Source organism: Ochotona princeps, chromosome 7 (assembly GCF_030435755.1).
Source record: "Ochotona princeps isolate mOchPri1 chromosome 7, mOchPri1.hap1, whole genome shotgun sequence".
Lineage (NCBI taxonomy): Eukaryota > Metazoa > Chordata > Mammalia > Lagomorpha > Ochotonidae > Ochotona > Ochotona princeps.
The window spans coordinates 32,484,939-32,498,692 of record NC_080838.1 but is presented as its reverse complement, the minus strand read 5'-3'; the positions used below and the strand labels follow the sequence as shown (position 1 = coordinate 32,498,692).

At 36.9% G+C, this 13,754-nt stretch overlaps 1 long non-coding RNA gene across 1 annotated transcript in view; it reads left to right on the top strand.

Annotated features, from left to right (window-relative positions):
* LOC131480759 (uncharacterized) overlaps positions 1-13,085 on the top strand; it is a 150,535-nt gene extending 137,450 nt beyond the window's left edge. The window contains exon 3 of the long non-coding RNA XR_009245788.1: positions 12,912-13,085. This is a non-coding gene — a long non-coding RNA (uncharacterized LOC131480759). The remainder of the gene's footprint in view (positions 1-12,911) is intronic.
* Positions 13,086-13,754: the final 669 nt, after the last annotated feature.

Genomic DNA, 13,754 nt, shown 5'->3' with positions numbered 1-13,754 from the left:
CTTTTCAAGACAAAAACTTGTGTGTTTATCTTTGGAGCCCTGTAGAAATCCTTTGAACATATTATTGACATGTGTTTTAAATAGTCCTACTTGCAAATAAACTTCCTTTGTTTATTTCGATCTCATGACTTCTGTCCCCCTGGTGAAGCCAGCTTTTGACCTCTATCATTCCATCAAATTGCAAGAAAGCAGGAGATATTCTAATTTAACCCTAAATATCCTACTGGTCCTAGCTGTATCAGAGATAGTGTCCTGATAAAAAATAACCACAACCACAGATAACAGAATTGTTTTGAGTGTTTTTTGGAAATGGTTCAAAAGATGCTAACCTGATTTGGGAGCAAAGAGGATCATGTGGGGGGATAAGGACAAACTATTTTTTTTCTTAGGGGTTCCTTCTATTTAGGGTTTATTTATAACTTATTTATAAATTACTGTTGCAATGTGTTGATTGCCATCAGTATGTATATAGAATTATAGCCGAAAAAGCAGAGACACATTATTTTGGAAATTTTGTTTTATCCCTCAAATTATTTTTAAAGGAAAATAATGCTGAAAATTTTTACTTTTTAAAAATTTGTAAAGTTGTTTTATGGTGCATTCATGTAGAAAAAAAATCTTTGCTTCTTCTATAAAAGTATAAATTGAAGTTACATTTTGCATGAAACATGGATCCATTTTTGCTTTTTATTCATATCTATGGAATTAGTTGTATGGATTGGACAAATTATTATCATTTTTAAAAACTGTCAGAAATAGAATGTAATGTTTTTTTCCTTTGCTGGATTCATTGCCTTCAGTGCAAGACCACCTTTTCCTGCATTACTGCTAACAGAACACTTATTACTTAGAAACAGAGGAAAACTAATTCCATGATTTTTAGCTAGATCCTTGAAGAATACACCCTGACCCTGCCTGCATACCTTTAGCAAGGAAATATTGAACAAATGTAACATCACCTGATCATTCATATTTGTGAGCCATATAATCCTTCAGAAAAGCAGCTTAGAAAGAATAAAAAGTTATTTGCTGGAAATTTGTCAAAGAAGTAGGGAAATATTAGACTGTAGTGAATGGGAAATAATCATGTGCCGCCAAACTGCTAATTTTACAGCACAAAATTGCCGCGTTTAGGCATCTTTCATTTTGTGATCAGTTTGAGAAAATCCGTGCTAAGAGTGATGTGAGATTAGAAAGCCAAATTAAACCCTTTGAAAATCAAGTCCAAATGTTTATGTGAGTATCTGTATATCTTGGGAGAAGTTGTGAAGAATAGTTTCAATTGCATGATTTTCATTTTAGTTTTATCCACATGGCCTCAGATCCTACAGGGACCCCTTTAGAAGAGACAAGTAGGTTGTTGCAGGTGTCAGAGCAAGATCAAAGAACAACAGACCATCTTCAAAAAATAAAACAAGAAAACAATCTGGAATGCACCTGCTTCACTGAAAGCCCTTTGTGAATCTGTGATCCACATTTAAAAGCACTTAGGAACACTTCAGGTATTAAACCTACCTAAATATCCTCTCACACAATTAAATGGCAAACTCATTATAATACTTAAGAGGATTCAAGATAACATCTGTTTTTCATTGACATAGTTTTTTTTGTCAGAAATGTTACCTGTATGTGAAATTTATGTTCACAGTGACAATATAAGTGAAAATATTGTTTCTCTAGCTTATACTTTAGAGGAAAGTTGTGTTATGCAATTAATGAGATTAATGGATGTTTTAATTAAAATGTGATGTTAGGCGAGGCATTGTAGGGGATCAGATTAAGCCATGACAATGTTTAGTGTTATTTTCAGTGGTAGATTTTTAAAGAAAATTCATTTATTTGAAAGAGAGATTCAGAGAGAGATGGAGAGGAATTTTTACACAATAGACACACACACACACACAGAGAGAGAGAGAGAGATAACAGTTTCACTCTCAAATGGTCACAGTGGATCAGTTTGAAGCCTGGGCTTAACAACCTCATCTGAATCTCCCACATGGGTGACAGGGGACTAAGTGCTTGGGCCATTGTCTGCTGCCTCCCTGATCTGTCAGCAGGAGGGTGGATCACAAGTAGAACAGCCAGGATTCCAGTCACAAGAATTTCAGTTACTGGATGCCATTGTCATAAGTAGTGGTTAAAGTGTTGTGCTATAACGCAAGTCCAAATGGTAGCTGATTTTCATAAGTAATGATAAATGCGTATTTTTTTGAAAAATTTATTTTATTTTTATCACAAAGTCACATATACAGAGAGGAGGATAGACAAAGATGAAGATCTTCTGTCCGATGATTCACTCCCCAAATGACCACAACAGCCAGAGCTCGCTGATCTGAAGCCAGGAGCCAGGAGCCTCCTCCAGGTCTCCCATGTGGGTGCAGGATACCAAGGCTTTGGGCCATCCTCGACTGCTTTCCCAGTCCACAAGCAGGGAGCTGGATGGGAAGTGGGGCCACTGGGATTAGAACCAGTGCCCAAATGGGATCTCGGCACTTCCAAGGCGAGGACTTTAGCCGCCAAGCTACCACTCCAGGCACCTAAATGCATATAATTTTTATTCATATGTTTTTAAATTCAAACAGTAACTACAACAATAAACATGCACTTTTTGGTTAGCAATAATTTGAATTCACCTCTTAAGGCGATTTTAGTTAGAACTCTAAATTCAGCCAAATTATATAATTTTAATTAAAAATATTTTGACATTTGCTTCCATTGCAAAGTTGTTGCAAACACTTGGCGCTTGAGTAGTTGGGGAGAGTGTATGGACCAAGGACAAGTTGGTAGGAAGAGAATATGTGACGCAGGGGACAGTATCTTACAGATCTTTTGGAGAAATAAGTCACCAGAGATCAAATTCAGTCCCTCTGGCAGCCTTCCCTTCTTCTTTTTTTTTTTAATTTGTAAACTACCCAAATATTTCATATGGCATCACAAAATGCTTAATTAAAGTTTCAATTTGTTTTTCTCTTTTTAAAAATACATCCTGTGTGCCCGGCACTGTAGCCTAGCGGCTAAAGTCCTTGCCTTGCATGTGCTAGAATCGATTATGAGAGACGGTTCCAATCCTGGCTGCCCCACTTCCCACCCTGCTCCCTGCAGGCGGTCTGTGAAAGTAGCCAAGGGCGGCCCAAAGCCTGGGACCCTGAACATGAGTGGGAGACCCTGAAGAGGCTCAGGGCTCCTGGCTTCAGATCGGCTCCCTTTCTCTTTGTCTCTACTCCTCTTTGCTAATAAAAAAATGCTGTACTGGATTTAACAGGATACTTTCCTTTTTTAATGATTTCAAAATGCACAACTTTTTACTTAGGATGTTTTTAAAAGTTCTTACTCCTTTCTTCAATTAAAGGCTGTGGTGGAAACCTAACTCTCATTACTATTTATATTTTTCGGAATTTGTGCAACATAAATCATATCAATTTGTTTTAAGGGATATAAATTTTAATGAATGTGATTAAAGCAGTTTGCAACAATACTTAAGTTTTGTATATAATTTACACATTTGCAAAAATTGTCACACAAGAAAAAATCTCATATTTTTGGAAGTTGAAAATTTTCTATTTACTGCATATAATGTGTTAATTTAAAAGGAAATTCACAAATTAGATTATATAATCGAGACATGTATGCACGTTAAAGGAAACAATCAGTAGAGTGAAGAGACATCCAACAGAAAGGGGAAAAAATATTTACAAGGGTTAATATCCAGAATATATTAACTAGTCAAAAAAATTTTTTTAAGATTTATTCATTTTATTACAGCCAGATATACACAGAGGAGAGACAGAGAGGAAGATCTTCCATCCGATGTTTCACTCCCCAAGTGAGCCGCAAAGGGCCAGTACGCGCCGATCCAAAGCCAGGAACCTGGAACCTCTTCCAGGTCTCCCACACGGGTGCAGGGTCCCAATGCATTGGGCTGTCCTCAACTGCTTTCCCAGGCCACAAGCAGGGAACTGGATGGGAAGTGGAGCTGCCGGGTTTAGAACCGGCGCCCATATGGGATCCCGGGGCTTTCGAGGCGAGGACCTTACTCACTAGGTCACGCCGCCGGGCCCAACTAGTCAAAATTTAACATCAACAACAAAACTGTCCAACTTAGAAATGGAGATTAATAAATAGTTCTCAAAAGAAGAGCAGTGAGTGGTTAGTGAATATATGAAACAGTATTACACATCACTAACCTCAGGAAAATGCAAATTGAAACCACAGTGAGGTCAAACCTCAACCCTTTCAATGTGGTATTATTCAAAAGACGGAGAACAGCAACTGGTAGACAGGATGTAGAGAGAGGGGGGCCTGCTGAACCTGGCTAGAATGTGAATTAATGCAGCTATTGTGCAAACAGAACGGTGATTTCTTAAAAACCTAGTTACAGAATTGCTGTATAATTCGACAGTCCTACAACTGGGAAATACCCATAAGACCTGCACCCACTGCATCAGATATACCTGCTGTACTAGTTGTATAGCAGTACTGTTCACATAAACTAAATTATGGAATCAATCAAGGTACCCATTGTAAGATGAATGGGAAATCCCAGAGCCTAAGGATCATGAAAAATAAAGAATTAAAACAAAACAAACAAGAAAAGATGAGTGGATAAAGATAATGCAACATACATACAAACATATGCATATGTATATACACACAGCAGAATATTATTCAGCTGTAATAATTTACATAAGGGTTGCAACTGGAGGACATTGTGTTAGTGAAATAAGCTGGAGACAGACAAATGTGTGTTTTCCATGATGTAAAAGAACTAAAATTTTAAAATGATAAAAGAGAAAGAAATGCCTATGTAAATCAGATTTTCTGCAAATACAGTATTTCTCAGGTTTTCACTAAATGTGAAAATAAATTAAGGATTATGTATGGGTATAGCTTTTTATTTTTTAATTTTGTAAAGTTTTGTGTTTTTTTTAAGATTTTATTATTATTATTGGAAAGCCGGATATACAGAGAGGAGGAGAGACAGAGAGGAAGATCTTCCATCCGATGTTTCACTCCCCAAGTGAGCCGCAACAACGGGCCAGTACGCGCCAATCCGATGCTGGGACCAGGAACCTCTTCCGGGTCTCCCACGCGGGTGCAGAGTCCCAAAGCTTTGGACCATCCTCGACTGCTTTCCCAGGCCACAAGCAGGGAGCTGGATGGGAAGTGGAGCTGCCAGGTTTAGAACCTGCGCCCATATGGGATCCCGGGGCTTTCGAGGCTAGGACCTTACTCGCTAGGCCACGCTGCCGGGCCGTAAAGTTTTTTTTTTTAATTGGAAAGTTACATATACAGAGAGGAGGAGAGACAGAGAAGAAGAGCTTCCATCTGCTGATTCACTCCCAAAGCAGCTGCAATGGCCAGAATTGAGCCCATCTGAAGCCAGAAGCCCGGAGCCTCTTCCAGGTCTCCCATGTGGTTGCAGGCTCCCAAGGCTTTGAGTCATCCTCTACTGCTTTCCCAGGCCACAAGCAGGAAGCAGGATGGGAAATGGGGATGCTCGGACACAAACCAGCGCCACTATGAAACTCAGTGCTTGTAAAGCAAGGACTTTAGCCACTAGGCTGTGGGGCAGGCACTATTTTTCAAAATATTTAAGTGAGTTTTTGAAAGATTCAATGCCGTTTGTAGATACAGTTCTAAGAACACACTGACATGTCCTTTCTTTCTCACTCCCACTCTTCTTCCTTCTCCCTTTGTCTCTTTTTCCAGTTTTCTTGAGATAATCTATAAAAAAAATCTACGTGACATTAAAAAGGTTTAATACTTTATTGAATAAGAGGTTCTGTTAGTGAAAAAGCAAAAAGCCACAGTTTAGCGGGAATATAAACAATGGCTATAAACAATGTGAATAAAATGACCATATCCTTCACTTGCAGTAAACTTTAAAGTAATCATACATCATGAAACTGTAGTATTTTTGCATTCTTAACCATTTATTTGAAAAAGATATAAAACAAAGTTTTATAAAACTGTACATGTAGCAATAGTAATATAAATAGACATTTCTTTTTGTTTGTTTGTTAAAATTTAGTTCATACATATGAGAGAACGTGTGGTGTTTGTCTTTCTGGGCCCAGCTTACTTCACTCATCATAACATCCTCCAGTTGCATCCATTTTGGTTCAGTTGGTAGAACTTCATTCTTTTTCATGCTGTGTGTATGTGTATAGTATGTTTATCCATCTGATTTGGACAACTTGCTTGATTACAAATTTTGGCTGTTGTGAATAGTGCTGTTATAAACAAAGGAGTGCAAGCATTTCTTTAATTCTTTGTGTCCAAGTATTTTGGGTATACCCGGTAGAAGAGTTGCTGAACCATTTGGCAAGTATAGTTGTAATTTTTTTTAAAGAAATCTTTACCCTTTATCCTTAGTGGCTAAACTAATTAATATCCCTGCCAATAGTGCATAAATGTTCCCATTTGTCCACATCCTGGCAGTGTTTGTTATGCTCTGTATTTTGAATTTTACCGATTCTGACAGGAGTGAGGTGATGGTGATGGCTCATTGTGGTTTTGATTTAATTTTTTCAAACATCAATCTAAAAATTCATTGAAATCTTAGAAGTTGCATAAAAAATGATTCTTACTAAGAACATTTAATCTAGAGGTCTCACAATACCTACATTCAAAACATATTGTAAGGTGATAATAATTAAAACAGCATGGTACTAATATAAAAATCACACATAGATCAATGAATGGAATAGAGAGCCCAGAAATTAACTCCCATACATATAGCAAACTCATTTTTTACAAAAGTGCTCAGACTATACAGTGCAGTAAGGACAGTCTCTTTCACAAATGGTGCTGGTAAAACCAAATGAGTACATGTAAAAACATAAAGTTATATCCATACCTCTCACCATATACAATAATCAACTCAGGATGGATCACAGACCTAAATTTAAGAACCAAGATTATGCAATTCCTGAAAGAAAACACAGGGCAAATATTCTAAAAACTGTGTATGGGATGACTTCTTGAATGCAACCCCTAAAATACAGGCAACAAAAGCAAAACTGAACAAATGGGGCTATATAAAACTCAAAAGCTTTCGTACAGCAAATGAAGCAATCAGTAGTGAGAAGAAAGTTCCAGTAAAATGGGAAATGACTTGCAAATCGTCTTTCTGATAATCTCCAAAATACATAGGCAACTTAAAAGACTCAATTACCAAAACGCAAGAATTCCATTTGAAAAATGGGCAAAAGACTTCAACAGACGGTTCTCAGAGGAAGAAATACAAAGAGGCAGCAAATGTATGAAAAAAGTGTTCAACATCACTAGCCAGTAGGGAATTGCAAATCAAAGCAACTTAATTTTAATGATCTGCCAATATTTTGACATTTGCTTTTATGAGGAAGTTCAACATTGGTTGTGTATAGATTTTATCTATATTTCTCTTGAAATATGGTCTTTATATTTTTATTTTAAAGATTTATTTATTTTTCTTGTAAAGGCAGATTTAGAGAGAAGGAGAGACTCCAGGCCCAGTGTAATAGCATAGCAGCTGAAGTCCTTGCAAATGCTGGGATCCCATATGGGTGCCAGTTTTAATCCCAGCGGCCCTGCTTCCCATCCAACTCCCTGCTTGTTGCCTGGAAAAGTAGTCAAGGAAGGCCCATAGCTTTGGGATCCTGCACCTGAGTGGGAAACCCGGAAGAGACTCAGGGCTCCTGGCTTTGGATGGGCTCAGCTCTAGCCATTGCAGCCATTTAGATCAGTGGTCGGCAGAGCTTCCTGTCTCTCCTCCTTTCTGTATATCTGATTTTGCAGTTAAAAAAATAAATAAATCTTAAAAAAAAAAAAAAGATCCTCTGTCCACTAATTCACTCACCAAGTGGCTGCAATGGCTGGAACTGAGCTATACTGAAGCCAGGAGCCCGGAGCCTCTTCTGGGTCTCCCATGTAGGTGCAGATCCCAAGTGTTTGGGCCACCCTCTATTCTTTTCCAGGCCACAAATAGGAAGCAGGATGGGGAGTGGAGCAGCTAGGACAAGAACGGGTGCCCGTATGGGATATTAGTGTGGGCAAATAGCTGCTGTGTTACCTCATTGGGTCCGTCTTTTTATTTTTTATTTCTGGACTCTTTCTCTAGTGGGCATGACACCATTGACTACAATACAAATTTTAAAAATGTCATCTCAAATATCAAAAGTAAAAAAGAGGAGTTTCATCCTTAGTAGCTAATATTAATGCCACCCAAAGTTGGCTCAGTATTATTGACAAAGGAATCTACTTGAAGATTCTATACTCATTGATATATAATTACTTTAATAAACCATGTAGGACAAAATAAAATTACTTTTCACTATTTGTTGCTATATCTATCCATCGCTTAAATATTTTACACATAAGATGATGAAAAATCGAATTTTATTGTCTGAAAGACATATAACGCTGTCATGATTATAGTTATCATAGGAAGTTACAGATTTTATTATTCATGTTTGAAATTGTTTAGTATTTGAAGACATCCAAAATGAAGATGCATAAAAGGACTTTGAAGACAGCAGTGAGCGCATCTACGTCTCTCTGAATTGCCTCACATGCTCCAGCGTCTCACATGATGATTTTGTTTCTGAGGTTAAGCATTTGGACACATATGCCTAGAATTTATGAATAAAGTTTCTTTGCTTCTTTGCTTCTTTCTTTTTTTTTTTTTTAAAGATTTAATTATTTTTATTACAAAGTCAGATATACAGAGAGGAGGAGAGACAGAGAGGAAGATCTTCCATCTGATGATTCACTCCCCAAGTGTGCCGCAACAGACCGGTGCGCGCCAATCCAAAGCCAGGAACCTGGAACCTCCTCCGGGTCTCCCGCACGGGTGCAGGGTCCCAATGCATTGGGCCGTCCTCGACTGCTTTCCCCAGGCCACAAGCAGGGAGCTGGATGGGAAGTGGAGCAGCCGGGATTAGAACCGGCGCCCATATGGGATCCCGGCGCGTTCAAGGCGAGGACTTTAGCCGCTAGGCCACGCCGCCGGGCCCATTCTTTGCTTCTTTCATAGTTAAAACACTGAACTCAAATAATAGAACATTGTTAAATGTTTGCTTGACACGTTTAATATATATTTGGTGATTGAATCATGGAGTTTTGAGGATGAGATTAAAATAAAAGTAATCAAAATGGAAATTTTTTGAAATCCATGTATAGTTTTTCATAATATTCATTTCCCCTTAAACTTTTCAAATACATCTTATAAAGGCATTTGTGCCTAAAGACTATGAGAAGTCTATAACTAAATTGGCAAATTATATTAATACTTTTATTTCTTCAAGCCAAAAGTTAGCTATTCTTTGCCTGCTGGCATTTGCGCCTCAAGAAGTCTCTGGGTAGATGGTATTGGGAGTTGAGATATTGCTCTCATTGGCCTAAAACAAAAATACTTTGCCTCTCCCTTATGAATACGACTTCTTTACCACAAGAGGGTTTTGATAGAGCAGGAGAATATCAATTTTAGGTAGAGAATTTATTGCATATAAACAACTTGGGGATTTCAATGAAATCAAAAGCCTGTTCAATTACACATTTTAGTAACGCTCAGGGATGGCACCACTGTTTTCAAGATGTGGTGTAGGCATGACAAATGATAAAGGAAGACGTGACTCCCACTTGCACTTCATAATATTAGAAAGGTGTACCTTTCTGTAGGCCAACCTCCTGGCTCAGCACTTCACAATATCTCACTTGATATATAAATGAATCCCATGAGATGCATACTAATAGCAGCTGAATTTTACAAATGAGGAAATCAGGAACAATAGTGGTTATGGGATTGCTGAAATTCACACAGCTATTATCCATCACAGGAAAGATTCAAACCTAGAAAATTAGACTCCAGAGCTTTAGGATGAACCGTGCCTCCATACTGCTTCCCTTGCTGTTCCTGTTTCTGGGCCAATACCCAAAAGAGTTCTGCACAGCACATCTCAGTAACGTGCTTTGTGATGTCTTCAACAACTGAGCCTCAAAACCTTTCTTTTGGCCTCCAATGAATGAAATTATTAAAGAAACTGAGTCAGTTCAGTAAAAACTCAATTTGGGATTTGGGACATTCGTATCTCATTCTGAGTCTTTTACATATTAATCTAATTCTTTCAGTGTATTTTATACCTCTTAAAATTATTTATATTGCATATGAGTTCCCAGGCAGAAGACACAGATGTAATCTGATCCTGAAATGAAAGCTAAACACAGGGCCTCCTCAGTCACCCCTTGACCACTTAAAGGTCATACTGAACACTTTAAAAGGCAAGGATGAGTCTTGAAAAAAAAAAACTAACCTGAATATTTCCATGTTTAATGAATTGTGTATGATAAGTGAAAATTTGTCAATTTTAGTTGATGGCATTATTGAAACAAATCAGTAATGTAATCATGTACAAAAGGAAAATAAAAACCATTACATATTCCTCTATTAGGGAATGGATATTGGTTAAACTTCCAGTTTTATTTTCTTGTTTCTTTTTGTCTCCTTGTTAGCTCCTCTAGCCCCATATCTCTCTGTGTGAACTGTTTTGTAACCAACATAGCTCCCTTCCGCAAACATCAAAGCATAGACTGTTTTCCTTGGTAGAGATATTTATCATGGTTGTTTATGAGCCACATAGAATTAAATTTCAAGGAAATACCACAATATCCTACATGAATAGACATTTGTGTCATTTTCAGTTGTTTACTGTTTAAACAACACTTTGATTTTTAACTCAGTGTGTAGTGGACAGAAAAATGGGCCTCCAAAGAGTTCCACTTTGTAATCTCTAGAAGCTATAAGCGTTACTTAATATGGCAGAAGACACTTTGCAGATGTGATAAAGTTAATGATCTTGATATGAGGAGATTGTGTGGATTATCCTTTTGGGCCAGGGTAATCACAAGAGTGTGCATGAGCAGTGGGATTTAAGATATGTGAGAAGGGGGAGGAAGGAAGAGAGAGCCAGAGAGTAGGAGAGTCAGTCACGAGTCACACAAAAAAATTTCTATTTTCTGGAAGGTCAAAGGAAAGGAAGCCTTGATTTCAGTTCTTTAAAATCATTTTAGTTCTTCCAACTTGAGAAGTTTTAAAAAATAAAACTGCAGTGTTAAGCTCTGATTTTGTGGTAGCTTGTCAGAGCAGGAACACAGCTTTTCAGACTGTCCAATTAATATAAACTCAGAAAAAAAAGCTCAAATACATCTTAAATTTTGTTATCATCAGTTCTCAAGATCTCTATAAATAGTTCAAATTGCATATGCACAAGTGGCTCTTCTGTTGCTCCTTCTTCCAGTATTACCCGTGGCGTTGTTGCCTCTCAGCAATCTGCTCATCTACACCAGTGAAAAGTGTTTTCATATTTTGTTTTGATTGTCTTAAATGTTTGTTATAGAGTTACGTATGTTTGCAAGCATGTGTTAGAATAGTGCTTATTCTTTTTTAATGAGTGTAAGAACTCCTGAGAATCTTATTGAAAAATAAATTCTGATTGGTTTGGGTTGGGGTCAGCGCATAGATTTTGCATTTCTTCTAAATTCCAGTGACACGCCTGTGATGTTGATTTTAGAGCTCACATTGAGGAAAAGTGTATCAGATATGATATTTATTTATGGAAAATGTTACAGAATAGCAACTAAGAGTACAGATTTAGGAGTCAGACAAATCATGATACAGCTCTGTTGCTCTTGAACTGTATTAGTTTGAGCCTCAGTATCTTACCTGCAAGATGGAGGTAATAGCGTATGATCATTCACTGCATTTCTTGTGATGATTCAATAATGTGGTGCCAGTAATTCGTTAGCTCAAAGCTTGAGGTTATCATTTGTTATTATTATTATTGTTATTTACATAAATAGAATCGACTATATATTTTTCCTTCAATTTTTTTAGAATCCATATATTTTTCTATATCAGTGCTCTTACGTAGCTCAAATATCAAATCATCTATTAATTTGTCATTTTTTGCTAACATTTTGTTCATGAATTTTTTTGTTTAGAAAATTTTGACATACATATTAATTATACATATTTATGAGGTAGGATGTGCATGCAGTGTGATGTCAATCAAAGGTACTTATCTTCTCAAACACATCAAAACACCCAAAATGTAATCTTCTAAATTTCCTATTTCAGAGAGAAATATGCAATGCAATGATAGTAACTATAGCTACCTACTGTATAATAAAGGATTTAAAAATGTGTTTTTAGTTTATTGGTTCAAGTGTGTACATTTTAAGTATTTCCTTATTACATGATGAAATGTAGCAATATTGGTCATTATTGCAGTTTTTAGTCTTGTTTGTAAAGTATTTCCTGTGACAGTATTATTTTTGTAAATGTACATATTTCTTGTACTTCATGAGCTACTTTCCTTAAACTTTCAGTTCTTTATTCACCTGCAATTGCTTTTTTCTGAGAGTGAGTAGGATTCCACTCACCACCCCTTTACCTCAAAGATCCGCTATCCCAACATCATTTATTTGGTGATCTATTTTTCTGCTATTTAAAATTTTACCCCATGCTTACAAACTGAATTTTGTAGAGTGCTAACTCTATTTGGGGGTTTCTTTAAAATTTTATTCCACTATTTGGGCTATTTATCTCCAAATTATTATTGCATATTTAACTGCATTGCCTTTCAATTATATTTTAGTATGCAATAGCTAAAAATTCCTTTAATATCTTTGTTCACTAATTATCTTAATTTTCAATATGTGGTATTTCATATAAATTTCAGCAGAGGTTTGAGATAGCTGCAGTTTCCTTTTTATATGTTTTGGTAATATTCAGGTATCTCCTAGTGTTATTCTGTTTATTTTTCTTCCTTGCACTGTTAGTGATAACAGGGTACACATTTTTTTCCATTTTATCTTTTTTATCGTTTTACCCATTTTATATTTTTCCAAATTTTTACTTATTTGTTTCAGAGCAAGAGAGAGAGAGAGACAGAGAGAGACAGAGAAACTGCCACATGCTTACTCCCTTCCAGTGTGGCTGCAATATTTGAGGCTAAAGCTGGCAACGTGGGATTCACTCCTGGTATCCATGAGGGAAGCAGGAATCCAACAACCCAAATCATCACTGCTGCTTCCCAGGATCTTCTTAGTAGGAAAGTGGAGTTAGGAATTAGAGCCAGGAATAGAATGCAGGCATTCCAAGGCTATGTGCCTTAATTGCTTGGCCAAATATGTCTTGATATATTTTCATAAAATATGCTTGCAAGTGAACATTCTGGGGCTGGTTGTAAACTGGAGGAATTAATGAAATACTATCTACTAGTATTTAAGGTTTGCACAAATTATATGTTGAATTGGAACTGATTAGTAATCATCATTGAAAAAAATCATACATGTTTGGGGCTGGTGTTGTGACTCAATGGGTTAAGCTGTCACTTCCAGCATCCCATATCAGAGTGCTAGTTCAAATCTCGGTGCTCTGATTCCTTTCCAGCTCCCTGCTTATGTACAGGAAAGACAGTAAATGATGGCTCAAGTCCTTGGGTCTGTGCCAGTCCTGTGGGAGATTCAAATTGAGTTCTACGTTCCTGGCTTCATCCTGGCCCAATTCTGGATGTTGTAGCCATTTGAGGAATGAACCAGTGTGTGAAAAATCTCTCTATCCCTCCCCCAATTTCAGTCATCCTACTTTTCAAATAAATAAATCCTAAATTTAAAAAAAAACTATGTTACCATGAACAGAGCATTAAAAAAGGAAAATCACATATTTTCATTTCAAACTATATACAGCTTGAAATTTATATAGCCATAATCAA